Below are 19,512 nucleotides of genomic sequence, written 5' to 3'. Positions count from 1 at the left end.
GTTGGCTACAGTTTTTTTTATGGTGATTAAGTCAGGTAGACAGCTGATTGTGGTCATGACCACATACTATGATTTGCAGGAATTGTAGCAGAGCTGGTATATAACATGACTGTTTTCACAGGTGGCCCTGACTTTTGTGGGAAAGAATAAGCATGATACGAGTAGAGTAGGATATGCTGGATTTATCAGATATAACTTGCACCAGGGTCTTCCACAGGGATTTGCACCTGTGCCTTCTCATGTGGCAAGGGGTTGAGAGTGGATGTGACATAAGAATGGGCCATGATGTTCCATAGATTGGGTGGGAAGAATTCTGGGTGGGCCGTTCTAGGCATGATGATAAGTTGTTGAAGCCTTGGCAGAGAATATGGTTCAGCTGTTACAGTTCAACATGAAGTCGGGCAATGAGAGGTGTTCCTTTAAGACTGGTTTTTGGAGATGTTGGTGGATTAGTGGTGTGTGAGGATATTGCATAGGAAATCTGTCTGTGAGCTTGGTTTGGGGGCAGGGGGGGGGGGGGGGAGGGGGTAGTGCATGCCTGTGAAGATCTTAGTAAGACTTTTAGTATACTCAGCAAGGAAATTCTTGCCACAGTAGATGTGCTACTCATGGGTGTCCAAATTATGTGGGACTCATGTTTTATTGTGGAAGAAATGACAGCTCTCAAATTTCAGTTACTGCTGATATTGGGCTTGATATGGATAGAGAGATGGGCAAGGCTATCAGAGAGGTGGATGCCAATGTCCAGGAAAGTGGAACATTGAAATGAGGAGGAACAGGTGAAATGAATGGGGGAAAAGGTGTTGAGACTGTGGAGGAGTGGGAGGGTTGGGTGTCTTAGTCATGGATCCACCTCATGAAGATGTCATCAGTGAACCTGAACCAGACAAGGGTTTAGGGTTCTGGATGGCTAGGAAGGTTTCCTTTAGATGGTCCGTAAATAGGTGGGTATAGGAGGGTAACATGCACATTCCCATGGCTCTGCTGCAGAATTGTTTTTACATTTTACCCTCAGAGGAGAAGTAATTATGTGTGAGGGGATAATCAAGCAAATTTATAAGGAACAGAATTGTGAGGTTGGAGCCAGAAGAGCATCAGGAGAGAGACTGTTTTGTAGCAGCAAAGGCATGGTCTTGGGGGATGTTCGTGTATAGTGAGGTGTCATCAACAGTGATAAGTAGGGATCCAGATGGTTAATGGTGTGGAATGGTTGTGAGTTGGGGAAAGCAGTGGTTCATCTCTTTAATATGACTTTCTAGCTTATGGACAGTTTACCATATTTAAACTGTAACTTCTGTTGGGAATGTGAATACTGTAATATACTGCAAGCTTTTTTCCAAGAACCAAACTTATTTCATGCAAGAGCACAGAATGTCGATGCATCTATGACAGTATTATGAGTAGGATAGCCCCTGTCATCAACAACACTTTGTTATACCGATACACTATTTGCCACATTCCAAGGGATCAGCCTGAGCATAGATGGTTATCAGAGCTTGCGTCTCCAGCAGCGGTTCCTTCAAAAGCCAGTCATGGCTTGTATGTGGTATATGAAACAACCTGTCTATAAAGAAATGTAGAAGTAATTTTCATAATTTAACAAGAATTTCTTAGCACTTGTGCCTATTATGTAATATTTTGCTTATTTCACATCCATGAGATTCACAATGGGATTTATGTAACATTGTATTCGAATGAATGAACAAATTAAGCCATGAATCCATAGCTAGACTATTTTGCACTTTCCAGATGATATCAAATATGAACTTAATAGAATTTTCATTTTCTATTGTGTTCAGTAAAATTATGTAAAAATTGTGCAGATTATTTGTGTTCTGCTTAATCATATGCTATATTAAGTCTACTACTTTACATCTCTTTTCTTCTATTCTGTGCATTCCAAGTGCAATACAGCAAGCGATTTTAGCATTACCGTAAGTATGTGAAAATTGATTTTAATGTTTCGCTTAAAAATAGCTTCCTGTCTTCACTACAGTAAAGCATAGGCTTATTATCATTTCAAGAAGATTCCTTTGATTGTATTTCAGCTTTATTCCAATATACAGTTATTCAAAAAGAAAAATTAAATATATTAATAGCTGCAAATGCTGTTAGTTTGGCTGTATTAATAGTATTCTTAATTAGATTCATTTAAATAAGAGTAGTAGTCATACTGTCCAAACTACATTTTTTTTGTTCAAAGTATTTTAGAGTCATGACTTCTTTAATTACAGTTGGAGTGAAAGTCATGGAACATAAATACATGCTATTTTGAGCATTTTATTTGCATATTATTATCTTTAATTAGCCATGTAGTAATCAATCATTTTCACCATTTCATGTGTTATCCTCCATTTTAATTACCTATAATTTACAATATGAATGACCCTGTGTATTTGTTTAGTTTATTAAGCCACCTTAATGTAGCCGATAACCACTGCACAAAAGAATTATGTGCAGGTACATGTTTCGTCAGAACAGTGAGTACATTATAAAACACTTACATTCTAATCACTGTTATTAATGTGTATTAAACAGTGGAAAATCCAGGATGAAATAATGACAATATTATGAAAAGGATAATTGCTATTCATCATATAGCGGAGATGCTGGGTTGCATATAGGTGCAACAAAAGGACTGTTAAACAAAGCTTTCAACAAAGACCTTCATCAGAATTAGACAAAACACACACACACACACACACACACACACACACACACACACACACACACAAACACACACACAACAGACATGTCACACAAAGGCCTTGGCAGGCACAGACTGTGGTCATGTGTATATGACCTGTGTTTGCGTGAGGGTGTGTGTGTACGTTGTCTAGACCAGATGAAGGCCTGTTTGGCCTAGGGTTTTTTTTGACAATCCTTTTGTTGTGCTTACCTGTGACTCTGCATCTCTGCTATAAAAATGGTGAGTAGCAGCCATCTCTTTCATAATAATGTATATTAATTTAGAAAACAAAAAACCAGTGTCTTTACTAAGCTAACAAATGGTAGGTAAAAATTGTCTGAATTCCTATGAAGTAAAGAAACAATTATTTCTATTTCTTCACTCTTCTCGTTTAAAGTATTCTACATGTAACATTGTACTTAATGAACATTTAGAATGCATGCTGCTCCACAGCTTCCATATACTTCATGAACAACATTGGCAATACCTTTAAGCTGCCTACAAATTGTATATTATTCAAATGGTGTTGGGGACCAGCCCATCATGAGGAATCTAACAGAGGATATAACAAACAAAATTATACAATTGTAATCCAAGTTATCGTATCAAGTAGTTGAAAGGAATAATAAAAAATAAAAGTGAACACAACTTACACTGGCACTTACTACACACAATGACACCACGTACAAAAACTAGCAACTGCAGTGTTACTAGGGGGATGAACTGGAACAACATTCATTGAAATGAAAAATGAAAAATTGTTATGGCAGTCTTCTGCTGAAGCTAGCATGATATGTGGGACCTACCTCATGAATGTAACAAACTGCTATGTATTTACATGGTTATATTTTTTCAAGGTAACTTTCTTTTCTTATTAGTGTGCATTAGGTGGTTTTTACATTTTCATGTCTATGTATGCTTGATAGCACAAAAATGTTGTTGTTGTGGTCTTCAGTCCTGAGACTGGTTTGATGCAGCTCTCCATGCTACTCTATCCTGTGCAAGCTTCTTCATCTCCCAGTACCTACTGCAACCTACATCCTTCTGAATCTGCTTAGTGTATTCATCTCTTTGTCTCCCTCTACGAGTTTTACCCTCCACACTGCCCTCCTATACTAAATTGGTGATCCCTTGATGCCTCAGAACATATCCTACCAACTGAGCCCTTCTTCTAGTCAAGTTGTGCCACAAACTCCTCTTCTCCCCAATTCGATTCAATACCTCCTCATTAGTTATGTGACCTACCCATCTATTATTCAGCATTCTTCTGTAGCACCACATTTCGAAAGCTTCTATTTTCTTCTTGTCCAAACTATTTATCATCCACATTTCACTTTCATACATGGCTACACTCCATACAAATACATTCAGAAACGACTTCCTGAAACTTAAATCTATACTTGATGTTAACAAATTTCTCTTATTCAGAAACGCTTTCCTTGCCATTACCAGTCTACATTTTATATCCTCTCTACTTCGACCATCATCAGTTATTTTGCTCCCCAAATAGCAAAACTGCTTTACTACTTTAAGTGTCTCATTTCCTAATCTAATTTCCTCAGCATCACCCGACTTAATTTGACTACATTCCCTTATCCTCATTTTGCTTTTGTTGATGTTCATCTTATATCCTCCTTTCAAGACACTTTCCATTCCATTCAACTGCTCTTCCAAGTCCTTTGCTGTCTCTGACAGAATTAAAATGTCATTGGCGAACCTCAAAGTTTTTATTTCTTCTCCATGGATTTTAATACCTACTCCGAATTTTTCTTTTGTTTCCTTTACTGCTGGCCCTATATTCAGAACATCGGGGAGAAGATACACAACTGTCTCACTCCCTTCCCAACCACTGCTTCCCTTTCATACCCCTTGACTCATAACTGCCATCTGGTTTTTGTACAAATTATAAATAGCCTTTCACTCCCTGTATTTTACCCCTGCCACCTTCAGATTTTGAAAGAGAGTATTCCAGTCAACATTATCAAAAGCTTTCTCTAAGTCTACAAATGCTCAAAATGTAGCTTTGCCTTTCCTTAATCTTTCTTCTAAGGTAAGTTGTAAGGTCAGTACTGCCCCACATGTTCCAACATTTCTACGGTGTCCAAACTGATCTTACCCGAGGTTGGCTTCTAGCCGTTTTTGCATTCGTCTGTAAAGAATTTGCGTTAGTATTTGGCAGCTGTGACTTATTAAACTGATACGTCAGTAATTTTCACATCTGTCAACACCTGCTTTCTTTGGGATTGGAATTATTATATCCTTCTTGAAGTCTGAGGGTATTTCGCCTGTCTCATACATCTTGCCCACTAGATGGTAGAGTTTTGTGAGGACTGGCTCTCCCAAGGCCGTCAGTAGTTCTAATGGAATGTTGTCTACTCCCGGGGCCTTTTTTCGAGTCAGGTCTTCAGTGATCTGTCAAACTCTTCATGCAGTATCCTATCTCTCATTTCATCTTCATTTACATCCTCTTCCATTTCCATAATATTGTCCGCAAGTACATCGCCCTTATATAGACCCTCTATATAATCCTCCCACCTTTCTGCTTTCCCTTCTTTGCTTGGAACTGGGTTTCCATCTGAGCTCTTTATATTCATACAAGTGGCTCTCTTTTCTCCAAAGGTCTCTTTAATTTTCCTGTAGTCAGTATCTATCTTACCCCTAATGAGATAAGCCTCTACATCCATACATTTGTCCTCTAGCCATCCCTGCTTAGCCATTTTGCACTTCTTGTCGATCTCATTTTTGAGACGTTTGTATTCCTGTGTGCCTGCTTCATTTACTGCATTTTTATATTTTCTCCTTTCATCAATTAAATTCAATATTTCTTCTGGTACCCAAGGATTTCTACTAGCCCTCGTCTTTTTACCTACTTGATCCTCTGCCGCCTTCACTACTTCATCCCTCAGAGCTACCCGTTCTTCTTCTACTGTATTTCTTTCCCCCAATCCTGTCAATTATTCCCTTATGCTCTCTCTGAAACTCTGTACAACCTCTGGTTTGGTCAGTTTATCCAGGTCCCATCTCCTTAAGTTCCCACCTTTCTGCAGTTTCTTCAGTTTTAATCTACAGTTCATAACCAATAGATTGCGGTCAGAGTGCACATCTGCCCCTGGAAATGTCTTACAATTTAGAACCTGGTTCCTAAATGTCTGTCTGATACCTTCTAGTCTCTCCAGGATTCTTCCATGTATACAACCTTCTTTTATGATTTTTGAACCAAGTGTTAGCTATGATTAAATTATGCTCTGTGCAAAATTCTACCAGACAACTTCCTCTTTCATTTATTACCCCCAATCCATATTCACCTACTATGTTTCCTTCTCTCTCTTTTCCTACTCTCGAATTCCAGTCACCCATGACTATTAAATTTTCATCTCCCTTCACTACCTGAATAATTTCTTTTATCTCATCATACATTTCATCAATGTCTTCATTATTGGCAGAGCTAGTTGGCATATAAACTTGTACTACTGTAGCAGGCATGGGCTTCGTGTCTATCTTGGCCACAATAATGCATTCACTATGCTGTTTGTAGTAGCTTACTCACACTCCTATTTTTTATTCATTATTAAACATACTCCTGCATTACCCCTATTTGATTTTATATTTATAACCCTGTATTCACCTGATCAAAAGTCTTGTTCCTCCTGCCACTGAACTTCACTAATTCCCACTATATCTAACTTTAACCTATCCATCTCCCTTTTTTAAATTTTCTAACCTACCTGCCCGATTGAGGGATCTGACATTCCACACTCCGATCCGTAGAACGCCAGTTTTCTTTCTCCTAATAACGACGTCCTCTTGAGTAGTCCCCGCCCGAGATCCACATGCGGGAATATTTTACCTCCGGAATATTTTACCCAAGAGGCCGCAATCATCATTTAACCATACAGTAAAGCTGCATGCCCTCGGGAAAAATTATGGCTGTAGTTTCCCCTTGCTTTCAGCCGTTCGCAGTACCAGCACAGCAAGGTCGTTTTGGTTAGTGTTACAAGGCCAGATCAGTCAATCATCCAGACTGTTGCCCCTGCAGAAAATAGACAGCAGAAAATTGCACCCAAAATCCTGTACAGTGCAGATTGAAATAAAATACAAAATGCAATTTTTTCAGATTGCAATGAGAACATGCAGTAGAGGAATTATTACCTAAAAATACTGGATGAGTGTAAGTAGGACTCACGTTCTGAGGATTCAGTACAAACTTAATTATCTACATAGATGATGATGATAATAATAATAATAATAATAATAATAATAATAATAATAATAATAATAATTTTCTGTGACTCAGTGGCCTGCTGCAAGTCTTTGTGTTGGACACCACTTCGGTGACTTGTGTGTCCCTAACCTACCCCAGTTATCAAACTGGGAAAGGGGACCTACTGTTTAATCTGGAATCCAAAACGCTGTTGTTTCTGGCAAGCCTTCATGTCACTAAGAGGTGAAAACTAGATTAAAACAAAAACTGACAAATCTGTCATCTGACTGAGATTCAATACTGCAACACCTTGGTTTTTAGGCATGCATTTTACCAACAGGCCCAACATGTATGTACTTAGTCCATCTATAGGTTTTGATATCAGAGTTTGCAAGTATCAAAATAGGTGTATCTTTTGACTGCATTGACTTTGAAGCTTAAATTATTTACAGGGCCAAGGATCCATAGACCTTAGTATTTGACATAAATTTCAGCATGATACCTGTACCTGTTCCTGAGAAAAAGTGGTCTTTACAGAAGGCTGTAACTTTTGATTGGATTGACTTAGAAGCTCAAATTTTTTATGCCGGCAAGGTATCATAAACCTTAACATTTGGAATAAATTTCAACTCAATTCTCTACCCATCTCTGAGAGGGACTCTCAATAGACACACAGACAGATAGATGGATAACGGATAACAAATGGATATATGTAGACACACACACACACACACACACACACACACACACACACACAGGGTGTATCTGAACAACCATATTTCACACATAGGAACCCGTGTCTGCATCCTTTAGCATGTGGCACTATGCGTCATTGAACTACATCGTGCGCTGGCAAGAGGGTGGGCACACACATACCATATGAGCTGTCATGGTAGTGGGTCTGGAGGGCAACAACTTCACTGTATCTGTGGCATCAAGGTAAAAGAGACATTGGCTTGAAGTTTTATGACCTTTATTTGCAAATGCTGTAGTCTACATAGTTGTGTATATTTAAAGTGGAACAATACTGTGGATTTTCTGCCTCTTACTGGGATGTGAACGCATTGCTTTTGCCTGTGCAAATGCCTGTTTGATAGGTGTTGCATAGAGAGCAGCACCTGTGCTCACTGTAGAGTCTGGTTCACCCTGCATCAGTTGGTGATGAAAGAGGAACATTCTTATGTTTGTTACTGTGTGGAATGGACAGGAAATGTGGTGCTATTTTTGGGAGGAAAGGACAAACATGCACTGTACTTATGGGATGGCAGATGGAAATGCTCACACTGCCCAATGTTTGCACATTTAGTGGTTTCAGAATTGCTGAGTTCCAGATCCATGTACTTTTACTGCCATCCACAAGTCCCTAAAGGAGAGATGTTCACTTTTTCATAAAGGCACATGTGCTTTTAAGGCCTACTCGAAACCATGGTGTATTCATTTTGTATTACAGGTGGGAAGGCCTTATGGGCACGGTCGTCAATGCACAGTGTGTGCTCCAGGGCTTGAAGAGGAGGTGTTAGCATTGCTGGAAAACACATCCTCAGCAACCTCATGATGTGTTGAATGGGAAACAGGTTAAGTCATTCCATAATTTGGCGTATGTGGCATGAAAATAATTTGCACCCCACCATCTTCAGAAGGTGCACACCCTAACTCAGATGATTTTTCATGTCAAATTGAACTCTGCCTGTGGTTTTTGCAATGGTGTGCTATTCAACCAGACTTCCCAAACTTTGTAACTTTTATGGATGAGCCATCTCTTATATGAGAGGATTGTTGAACAGCCACAATCAAAATGTGAGTGCACAGGAAAATCCACACACCATCTTTGTTCATTGTCACTAAGATTGCTTTGCTGTCAATGCTTGGTCTGGCTTGGTAGGTGGTAATCTGTTTGGTCCTTTACATTTTGCCCCATTAACTGAAAGCAAACAGATACTTCATATTTTTATGAGAAACTCTGCCAGAGTTGTTGGAACATGTTCCACTCAATGTGTGACACCAAATGTGGTACCGACATGATTGTGCACCTGCACACTTTGCATAAGCAGTGCAAATACATTTGAATGAAATCTTTGGTGAGAACTAGATATGGTGTAATGGGCTGGTGGCATGGCCTGCACGTTCCCTCAACTTGACGTCCATTGATTTTTTTCTTCTGGAGCCACCTGAAATCTGTTGTCTATGAAACATCCATTGAGACTGTTTAAGAGCTGATAGCACACATTATGTCAGACTCCAATGAAATTTCCACTTTGCCAAGAGTGTTTGAAAGAGTGTGACAGTCACTCCAGTGTTGTTGCACAGCGTGCATTCAAGTAAGAGGGAATAATTTCAAGCACTTGTTGTAACTGTTTTCAAATAAATGCCATAAAACTTCACCTCAACTTCTGATTTACGTTGATGCTACAAATACATTGTAAACATTCCCTGCAGGCCTGCTACCATGATGGCTCAGATGGCATGTTGTGTGCCTACCCTCTTGGTGGTGCCCGACACTGTTCAATGATGCCTACTGCCATACGCTAAGGGATGCTTGTTATGACCAACTGCACCAACTCTCCAATATCAATATAATAGAGGGAACCATTCCACGCGGGAAAAATATATTTAAAAACAAAGATGATGTGACTTACCATACGAAAGCGCTGGCAGGTCGATAGAAACACAAACAGACACATACATACACACAAAATTCAAGCTTTCGCAACAAACTGTTGCCTCATCAGGAAAGGGGGAAGGAGAGGGAAAGACGAAAGGAAGTGGGTTTTAAGGGAGAGGGTAAGGAGTCATTCCAATCCCGGGAGCGGAAAGACTTACCTTAGGGGGAAAAAAGGACGGGTATACACTCGCACACACACACATATCCATCCACACATATACAGACACAAGCAGACAGGTCTTTAAATATGTCTGCTTGTGTCTGTATATGTGTGGATGGATATGTGTGTGTGTGCGAGTGTATACCCGTCCTTTTTTCCCCCTAAGGTAAGTCTTTCCGCTCCCGGGATTGGAATGACTCCTTACCATCTCCCTTAAAACCCACTTCTGTTCGTCTTTCCCTCTCCTTACCTCTTTCCTGATGAGGCAACAGTTTGTTGCGAAAGCTTGAATTTTGTGTGTATGTTTGTGTTTGTTTGTGTTTCTATCGACGTGCCAGCGCTTCACAATGCTTCTTGCCAAATTTTATGATTTTAGGTCAATGAGAAATAGCATATAGGTTTTGAAGAGTGAGTTTGTGACTATTGAAAAATGTGACATAAATGGTCATATCTTTTGACTGCATTGACTTATCTTAGTATGTGACATAAATTTCAACTTGATACCTCAACTTATTCCGGAGAAAAAGGGCTCTTAACAATCGGGCAGAGAGACAGACTGGCAACAAAGTGATCCTATAAGACGTAATGTCAATACCCAGTTTTTAGTGAAATTAATAAGACGTGGTAAGAAAATTACTGTGAAACATTGCAATAGCAGTTGTGGGCTGGTAGTTGCAGTGTGGTCATATGTAGGCCAGAATTACATATATATACAAGGATCTTGAGATGGGCTAGACATATTAATTGGAAAATAGTACTGGATATAGGAGGATATAAGATATAGGAGGATATAAGATGAACACCAACAAAAGCAAAACAAGGATAATGGAATGTAGTCTAATTAAGTCGGGTGATGCTGAGGGAATTAGATTAGGAAATGAGGCACTTAAAGTAGTAAAGGAGTTTTGCTATTTGGGGAGCAAAATAACTGATGATGGTCGAAGTAGAGAGGATATAAAATGTAGGCTGGCAATGGCAAGGAAAGCGTTTCTGAAGAAGAGAAATTTGTTAACATCCAGTATTGATTTAAGTGTCAGGAAGTCATTTCTGAAAGTTTTTGTATGGAGTGTAGCCATGTATGGAAGTGAAACATGGACGATAAATAGTTTGGACAAGAAGAGAATAGAAGCTTTCGAAATGTGGTGCTACAGAAGAATGCTGAAGATTAGATGAGTAGATCACATAACTAATGAGGAAGTATTGAATAGGATTGGGGAGAAGAGAAGTTTGTGGCACAACTTGACCAGAAGAAGGGATCGGTTGGTAGGACATGTTCTGAGGCATCAAGGGATCACCAATTTAGTATTGGAGGGCAGCGTGGAGGGTAAAAATCGTAGAGGGAGACCAAGAGATGAATACACTAAGCAGATTCAGAAGGATGTAGGTTGCAGTAGGTACTGGGAGATGAAAAAGCTTGCACAGGATAGAGTAGCATGGAGAGCTGCATCAAACCAGTCTCAGGACTGAAGACCACAACAACAACAACAGTACTGTGCAATGGTAACACCCATAGTGGGCCGGTTAATATCACCTCACCAGGGAAAGATTCTTTGGGTGTTAAGTAGCTGTGTACTAGGTTTTGGAGTAACAAATGCATACCAGAGTCATATAAATAGATCTGAATTTTGAAGCAGAGACGCTTCAGAGTTCATCACCACCACCACAATGCCAGGAACATGCTGGATGATGAGACAGCTGGACATTGCCAGTAGCAGCCAAGGGTTCAAGTCTGTGTTGGGCCAGCCACTGCCAGTACTGAGTTCCTTGCAGGACTTGGTGCCACAGTGCCCCTAACCTGTCATTCTGCCAAAGGGCAGCAGATCATGTTCCATACACAGCTGTCTCCATGCACTGCCGTGATGAACACATATGTGGCTGAGACATGATGAGAGGCCGTTCTGTAGAGGAATTCCATCACAACAATACTGAGTTCACAGCCATGGGCTACTGAGGTAGCTAGCCATCCTCTGACCTGTTGTCAGCATCACAGGGCACCTATTTGAGCATGTCCTTGCCAGACGGAAGCAGCCATCCATGAGATAGCATCGGCCAGTGTCAACAGAGTGAGGCATGTTTGCCTCTCTGAGCTACTGATGCAAATTATAATTAATGTTAAATGAACGCCTTTCTTTTGGACAGCAGTGTATCCACTGGGTCTCCTGACCCATTTGTCATCACCACTCACTGTACTGAGTGCAACTGGACTCTACAGAGTCCACAGGAGATATCTGAGCACATCACCACACCATTTGGTGACAGCAGATGACACCTATAACCACCATCCAGTGGTAAAGTTTTGTCAACATATGGTGAGGTGAGTGCAGTTTTTTTTTTTTTCTGCAGGGGCATGGCAAGTCAGTAAGTGTTAGTTTTCAACTGGTTGATGTAGGTAATATGGGTGTCAGGAGCAGCAGGTGTGACTAATTGTCTAGTAGCACAAACTGTTAACCATGAGTAGTGATTCAGGAGGAGAAGCAGCTAAGTTTAGTCATTGTTTCAGTGTAGTAGTAATTAATGAGCAACCAGTCAGGTGATAGTAATTAAATGACAGTAAGTATGGTGTTATGGTTAATTCTTCTTGTAAATTGATTTTCTTTTGTGAAGAGCAAGAAGCCATAGTATTTAAGCATAGGGCAGTGAGAAGTACCAGCTCTGATATCCAGCAGAATTGCAGTGTTTGAGGTAATAGGAATGAGTGTTAGCTGTACCAAAGTGATTAAATATGAGGACAGAAATGTTGGTGATTTAAGTGCAGTAGTATGTGCCCCATTGGGTCGTAATGGGTATTATGCTGAGGATGGAGGCCTGAACCAAACGCACAGGGAAGTGCGTGTGCTGATGATTTTTGTGTCAAGCAGCGTGTAACTGCAAACAATGTATTTGCACATGGAGTGGTTAAGAGTTGTACTTCAGATGTTGTGACAGAAATGGTGCAGGCTCATATATTTCCTCAGAAGCAGAGTGAATGGAGGGAAAGGAAGAAGAAATGAGTTTGTAGGTGGGTGATCAAATTGACAGGGTGACTATTGAAGAGCGAATGCCAAGGGTTTAATATGAAGTGTGGGTCCAAATATTGGCCCACAGCTTTGCAGAACAAGCAGCTGACATGCACAGCAAACTGTTTATAGCACAGTCAAAGTCTGAGGCGTGTGATAAGTGTGAACTGGGTGAAGTATGTAAACTGAGCCTGAAAGTAAACATCCTGACTGAAAATCGTACTAAAGTTAACCTTCAGTGGCAGAATGCTGTTACCAGTGTACAGATGTTTTGAGATGCATGTAGTACAAAACAAACCAGTTAAACAATGGACAGAGGCATTAAGGAGTAATTTGCATTATATATTTCCACCAGGGGCTAGGAAGTTGTTTTGGGCGAGCAGGAGTACCAGAAAATGAAGCGTGTTGACAAGAATTCAGTTTGTAATGGACACAACAGTTGGTTTCCTCGTGAGGATAGTTTTAGGAGTACTTTTTCATGAGAAGCATAAGAGGAATTATTGTTACAAGGGCAATGTTCTGAAAGTTGTTCCAAAATAAAGGGTTAAAAACCACCAGGCAAACAGACAGGATGTCAGGTAGAAGAGTTCAATGGAGCCAGTCAGTGTTTTGTTGATGTTTACATGCTAAGGATAATTTGTTGAGAAAGAAAGGGTGTCCATTTTAGTTTGTAAATGTGCAATGGAGGGTTAGAATTTCTTTGTGCATAAGCATGGCAAGAGCCTAGCAGTGAAATATGTTTTGTAAAATTTGAGCTATTGAGCAGGGCAAGGGCCCCTTAAGATATGTTTAGAGATCAAGTAATGTGAGCAAGAGATGAGAAATAAATTTATGTAGTTTCTAAAAATTTTTGTAGTAATTGTACAGCATATGAGAATATCTAGTCAAGTAACAGGTACTTATTCCAGGGATTAAGGGTAGAAATAGTGATGGTGGAGAACCAGGTCTTAACAAGACCTGAAGGGCCAGGTCTTCTCATCAGAGAGTGCCAATGTAGTGTCACTACCCGGTTTTTAGTGAAATTAATAAGAAGTTGTAAGGAAGCCACTGTGAAGTGTTGCAATAGCAGCCATGGGCTGGTAGTTGCAGTAGAGCGACATGTGTGTCAGAATAATATGTATGTAATAGCATCGTCAGAAAGGATAGCTGTACTCTATGGAAAATTGCACCACATGGCATTAATAGCTGTAACAGGCAGTTCAGTTTCACTACACCAGGGCAAGATGCCTTTTATTGGTTACATGACTGGGTGTCAGGTTTTGGTATAAGAAATACTTGTCAGAGCCATACGCATATGTCAGAATTTTGAGGCAGAGGCACTTCAGAGTCCAGCAGCACCATCATGACCACAGGACCATGAGAGACGATGAGCCAACTGGGCATCATCAGTAGCCACTGAGAGTTTGAGTCTGGTTTGAGCAATTCACTGTCCATTCTGAGTTCCTTGCAGGATCTGCCATCTGAGCTAACCACTGTCAAATTCCTGCCAGCGGTCTCCACACACCGTCATGGTGAACGCATGATGGGCTGAGTCCCAAAGATAGGCTGTTCCCCTGGGGAACGCTTTCACAGCACAACAAGCAGTGCCATTGACATCATGACCATGGCCTGGAGGATGCCAGCCACCCTTCAGTGCATTTCCAACATTGTGGGGCACCTACACAAGCATCTTCTCACTGGGCAGAAACAGTATCTAGGGTCACAGCTGGTGGGGCATGTTTACCTTGCTGAGCTAATGACTAATGTGCAATTGCAGCTGAATAAATGCCTTTCTTCCAGTTAGCAGTGTGTCCACTGGGCCTCCTGGCTTATTATCACCACCACTCACTCTAGCGAGTGCAACTGCACACAACAAAGAAATTTTTTATTTGATATAATTAGTAGTTAATGATTTTTGGATTATTCCTTTGCTTGTACAGTGAAACATTGCTTATTGCCAAATTTTATGATTCTAGATCAATGGGAAGTAAATTATATGTTTTGATAAAATAGTTTGCGACTACCAAAATATGTGATATAAATGGCCATATTTTTTTTTTTTTTTTTTTTTTTTTTTTTTTTTTTTTTTATTGTATTGACTTGAAAGCTTAAGTTTTCACACTGCCAAGGGACCATAGACTTTGGATGTGACATAAATTTCAGATTGGTACCCTAACCCATTTCTGAGAGTAAGGGGTCTTAAGAATTGGGAAGGTAGACAGATGGACAAGAAAGTTACACTATAAGGTTTCTATTTTTACCAACTAAGGTGCAGAACCTAAAAGTGGTCCTTTCTGTATTGTAGAGTAAAAAGACACAAAAGCTTTCTTGCAACTAAAAAACGCCATCACTTTTGCTGAATGGTCAACCCTTACATTTTCTGTGTAAAGGGGCAGAGATTTGGATGAATTAGTTTTGGGTATTGGGCCACATCATGGTAAACTACTACAACAGCTAATTGCCAACATTTCCCCAGTGAATTTCCCTGAAGAGGACTGCAGAAAGTTGGTTGAAACATTGGCACTTTAGTTATTTTAGAAGTTTACAATGACATGCCCAATACCCAAAATTATTTTATCCAAAATGACACCAGCCATGGAAGCCTACAAATTCATATTAAGGGCAGAGATTTGGTTCTGTGCTAAGTCATAACAGGTTTCCTCCTTGTTTGTTCTTTGGTATGAGGGACAAATTCTATATGTTCTGAAGATATACAGTTAATTTCCAAAGCCATTAAGACAGTTTTAGGGCTGTAAATCTTCGATGATCACTTGTGGGGACAGAAAAGATCATATTGGCAACAACATTCACTCTTAGCCTACCCACATGGGATGCTTCTGACTTCCACAAAAATAATAATAATAAATTAATCTTCACAGTGTAATAATATAAGGCAAAGGTCAGAAGAAGCTGATTATCCAGTAACAAAATAGCAGCAGCAGACAGAATACTGGAGTTTTCTTATGATTACATTCCTGGCCATAGCAAGGGGAGGTTACAGGCCATGACCAACTGATTTAAATGTGCTTTAACACGCACATTGGAGACCATTCAAAAGCAGGTTTCGTCAAAGGCCTTAATTTTCAAAAAACAGATTATTGTAGTGCATATCTTTTTGTATTATTTTTCAGGTACTCTCTTCTTGAACTTTGTCTTGGCAATTATTAAATGATAAAGGTCACACAAGAATATGCAACACACCAATCTTTGGCACCATACATATCAAATAAAAGTCTCTTTGCCACTTACACATTTCTCTTGTTTAATAGTCTCTGTTATAAAAACTTGGATTATGTTCAGGAAAGTATGTCTGTGAAGAATTAGGTAATGATAAAAGACTGCCTAAATGAATGATACTATGAAATAATATAAATTATGATTGTCTATAACTGCTTTTTGTATTATCCTTACCTGTGTTATTATATTATACTCTAATCATTGCACAGAATAAGGTTAATCAACAGTTTCATTAATACATCCAAGTATCCACATGAAAAATAAAAGCAATGTGGGGATTTGAAGCCACAATGTTCTGATCAATCAGAAATCACTCTAATTGTTGCACCAAATCTCCAACTGAAAGTAGTGATGACTGTTGACCTCAGTTTCTTCAGAAACTGGGAACTAATGACCTAAATTCTGTATGGACATATTTAGGGCCAACTGTATAAACTCTGGTGACTGGAGATCAATTTTGATCTTAGTTCAGAAAGTGAACCCTGTTCATGAGTTCATTATGTCTTGTAATCAGATCAATTGAACAAGGTTCATTGTGAAATCAGCTATCAACAGGATCATTCTCTTTCAACTCAGACACTAGTCACATGCTGTGTAGACACAGTATTTAATATTCAAGTTTTCATGTTCTAAAGGCGAAGGAAAATAAGTGGAAGCATCCTTTCAAAATTCTTCAAGAAACTTATCCCCAGGTGAAAAACCTTGAAGTAATCAGATATCCATAAGGAACAATATAATTCTCAGTGCTTAAGGCTCTTGTACATAGAACAGTGCCCATTATTGTGCTCAGAATTCCAGGAAAGCAACTTGTAATGTATTCAGTTGATGTGATTTCATAGTGCAGTCTTCTCATAATTACCTATACAAGCAATATTGTGGTGAATACACTGTTTGAGGGACAATAATCCATGGTCATCTGATGTTCATGCTTAGATTGTGCAACCAATTTGATCCAAATACAAACTGTAAATGACACTGGGGTTGCATCAGGTTTTTAGAAGTTTGCTGAGCATGTGAAAACCTACATACAAGTATTACAGATTCTTTGTCATTGCTTTAGGCAGTTTTCTGGATGAAAGTAAGTTTTGAAGTAACTGTTATTAAAAGATAATGGAACTGTCAGTGCAAGGAATGGCAGAGGTATAACATTTAGATTGTCTGCTTAGGCAGAGCTGTCATCAACTCAAATTTTGGTTTGACCATACAGTGACTACTTGGGCATGGTCCCTCTGGTTAGCTTTAGACCTTTGAACAGACTTATCTGTCCAGATACATGCGGACCTACAGTTCAGAATGGGCTCAGAAACATGTTGCAACTCTGTGGTTTAAACATTAACCATCATTTATTAAAACAAAAGAAGTTAAAAATAGAAAAGAAATCCTAGAACTGATTAAGGTATAAACACCAGACCTTCAGTGAACAAGTTCAGCATGCTAGCAATAAGCCCCTTAGACAGAAATACTTTTAAGATTGGTCCAACAGCCATCATCAAATCAAGGGGGTAGGTCATTTAAAAAAAGGTTTTATGCTCATTTTGTAGCACACATCTTCCTGAAGAGTTTGATATACACAAAACATGTATGTTTGAGGATTATAAGACATCTCATTTGTCTTACGTGTATCAAAGTGCAGCAGCACACCTCTTAAGACAACATTGTTCTGTCACAAGCTACTATATTTTGCTCTGTGGAATTCAAACATGTGTACTTTAGCCTGGAATTGTCGTACCTGAAGTTGATATCGACACATTTTCCACTGCTATCAACGTGCATTGTTTTGTTCACTGTGTTTAATTTAGTCTCTGTTTCGAATGTCTTGCTGTGTGGTTTTGTGAATTTTGAATAAATTTTCATTTGGCTGCATTGTTTTGTGCTTGTTTGTGGCGTATTATCATGCAAGGTGTGTAGAACTTGTTGCTTCAGCTGTAAACAATGTCACCAGGGCAATAGAAACATGGTAAAGCATGCTTCAACAGATGTTACGCCAGTGGCAAAAGACTACAACCTTTCAGTGCAGGTAAATGAAGTGCTTCAAGAAGGAAACTTGTTTTCAGTGCTAATGAAAGGGGAGGCTGTGAATGTGAGGGTTCATGCAATATTATAATTGATATTAATATACTATCACAGTTAATAGTGGACAGTCTTATGTGCAAGTATTACATTGGTTTGTCGCGTGTTTCTTTGGTAGAAGATGAGAATGCAAGGAAAGGCCTTGCTACAAACATATCACTGCTTTGCAGCAAATGCAACCTTAGTACATCTTACATGACATCTACAATCACAAACAAAGGATATGATGTGAATGTGCGGGTAGTGTATGGCATATACTGTATTGGAAGGGGACAGAAGGCAGCAAGAACATTTTATGCTGTGATGAATGTTCCATGTCCTCCAACAAAATTTGAGGGATATTACAGCTTACTGCATGGTGGAGTAAACAAAGTTACAGAATCATCAATGAAAAGTGCTGCTGAAGAATCTGTTGCCAAACATGATGGTGACAGGGATAGAGTGGTCACTTTTGATGATACATGGCAAGAAAGAGGGCACACTTTGTTGACCGGAGGGTTTTTATAGCAACATCCATTAACACTGACAAAGTACTAGATGTTGAAATTTTGAGCATATTTTGTCATAGTTGTGTGAAAGGCATTCCAGATCATGAATGTAATATGAACTATAAGGGCTCAAGTGGGGATATGGAAGCTGACTGCCAAACGATTTTACTGCCATCAACATATATTGTGTGTAAGGACCACAAATATAAGATACAAGAAATTAGAGCTCATACAAAGGTATATAGATAGTCATTTTTCCCTCGCTCTATTAGAGAGTGAAACAAGAAAGGAAATGACTAGCAGTAATACAGAGTACTCACCACCACATGCCATTTGGTGGCTCGCAGAGTAGCAGTGTAGGTGTAGATGTAGATGCAGATGTAGAAGTGCAAGGAGTTGTCAGCTATCAGATCAGTTGCCAGCTGTGGCCTGCAATATGTGAAGTACCTTGGTAATGGTGACAGTAAAGCATTAGAATGTGTGGGGCATGTACAGAAATGACTAGGTGTAAAAAACTGAGACAAGCTTTGCCAGAAAAAAAAAAGATCTGATGGAAAGAGGATAAAAGGGAGAGGGTTACTGACCGATGCAGAAATTGATAAGCTACAGACATATTATGGCTTGGCAATAAGGAGTATAAGGGACTTGAGAAATCTAAAGCAAGGAGCTTGGGTGTTATACTTCCACAAAATGTCCACAGACAAAACTCTATCCACGACATGTGCCTAAAAGAAAGTAAATCATGGTGTGCCTCATGATGTGGCTACCAAAGGCCAATTGTTGGTGGTGAAGAATATCATCATTGGAATTCTCTACCAATCGCTGCAACTGAAGCCATCAAATTTACATTCGTGGACTTTACAAATGGGAACTTACTGAAGGAATGTCTTCATGGCAGAATCCAAAACCCAAATTTGAGTTTTAATCAAAGTATATGGGAAAGATCCCCCCCCCCCCCCATGAACCATGGACCTTGCCGTTGGTGGGGAGGCTTGCGTGCCTCAGCGATACAGATAGCCGTACCGTAGGT

Source organism: Schistocerca serialis, chromosome 4 (genome assembly GCF_023864345.2).
Source record: "Schistocerca serialis cubense isolate TAMUIC-IGC-003099 chromosome 4, iqSchSeri2.2, whole genome shotgun sequence".
Taxonomy (NCBI): domain Eukaryota; kingdom Metazoa; phylum Arthropoda; class Insecta; order Orthoptera; family Acrididae; genus Schistocerca; species Schistocerca serialis.
This window is presented reverse-complemented; position numbering follows the sequence as displayed.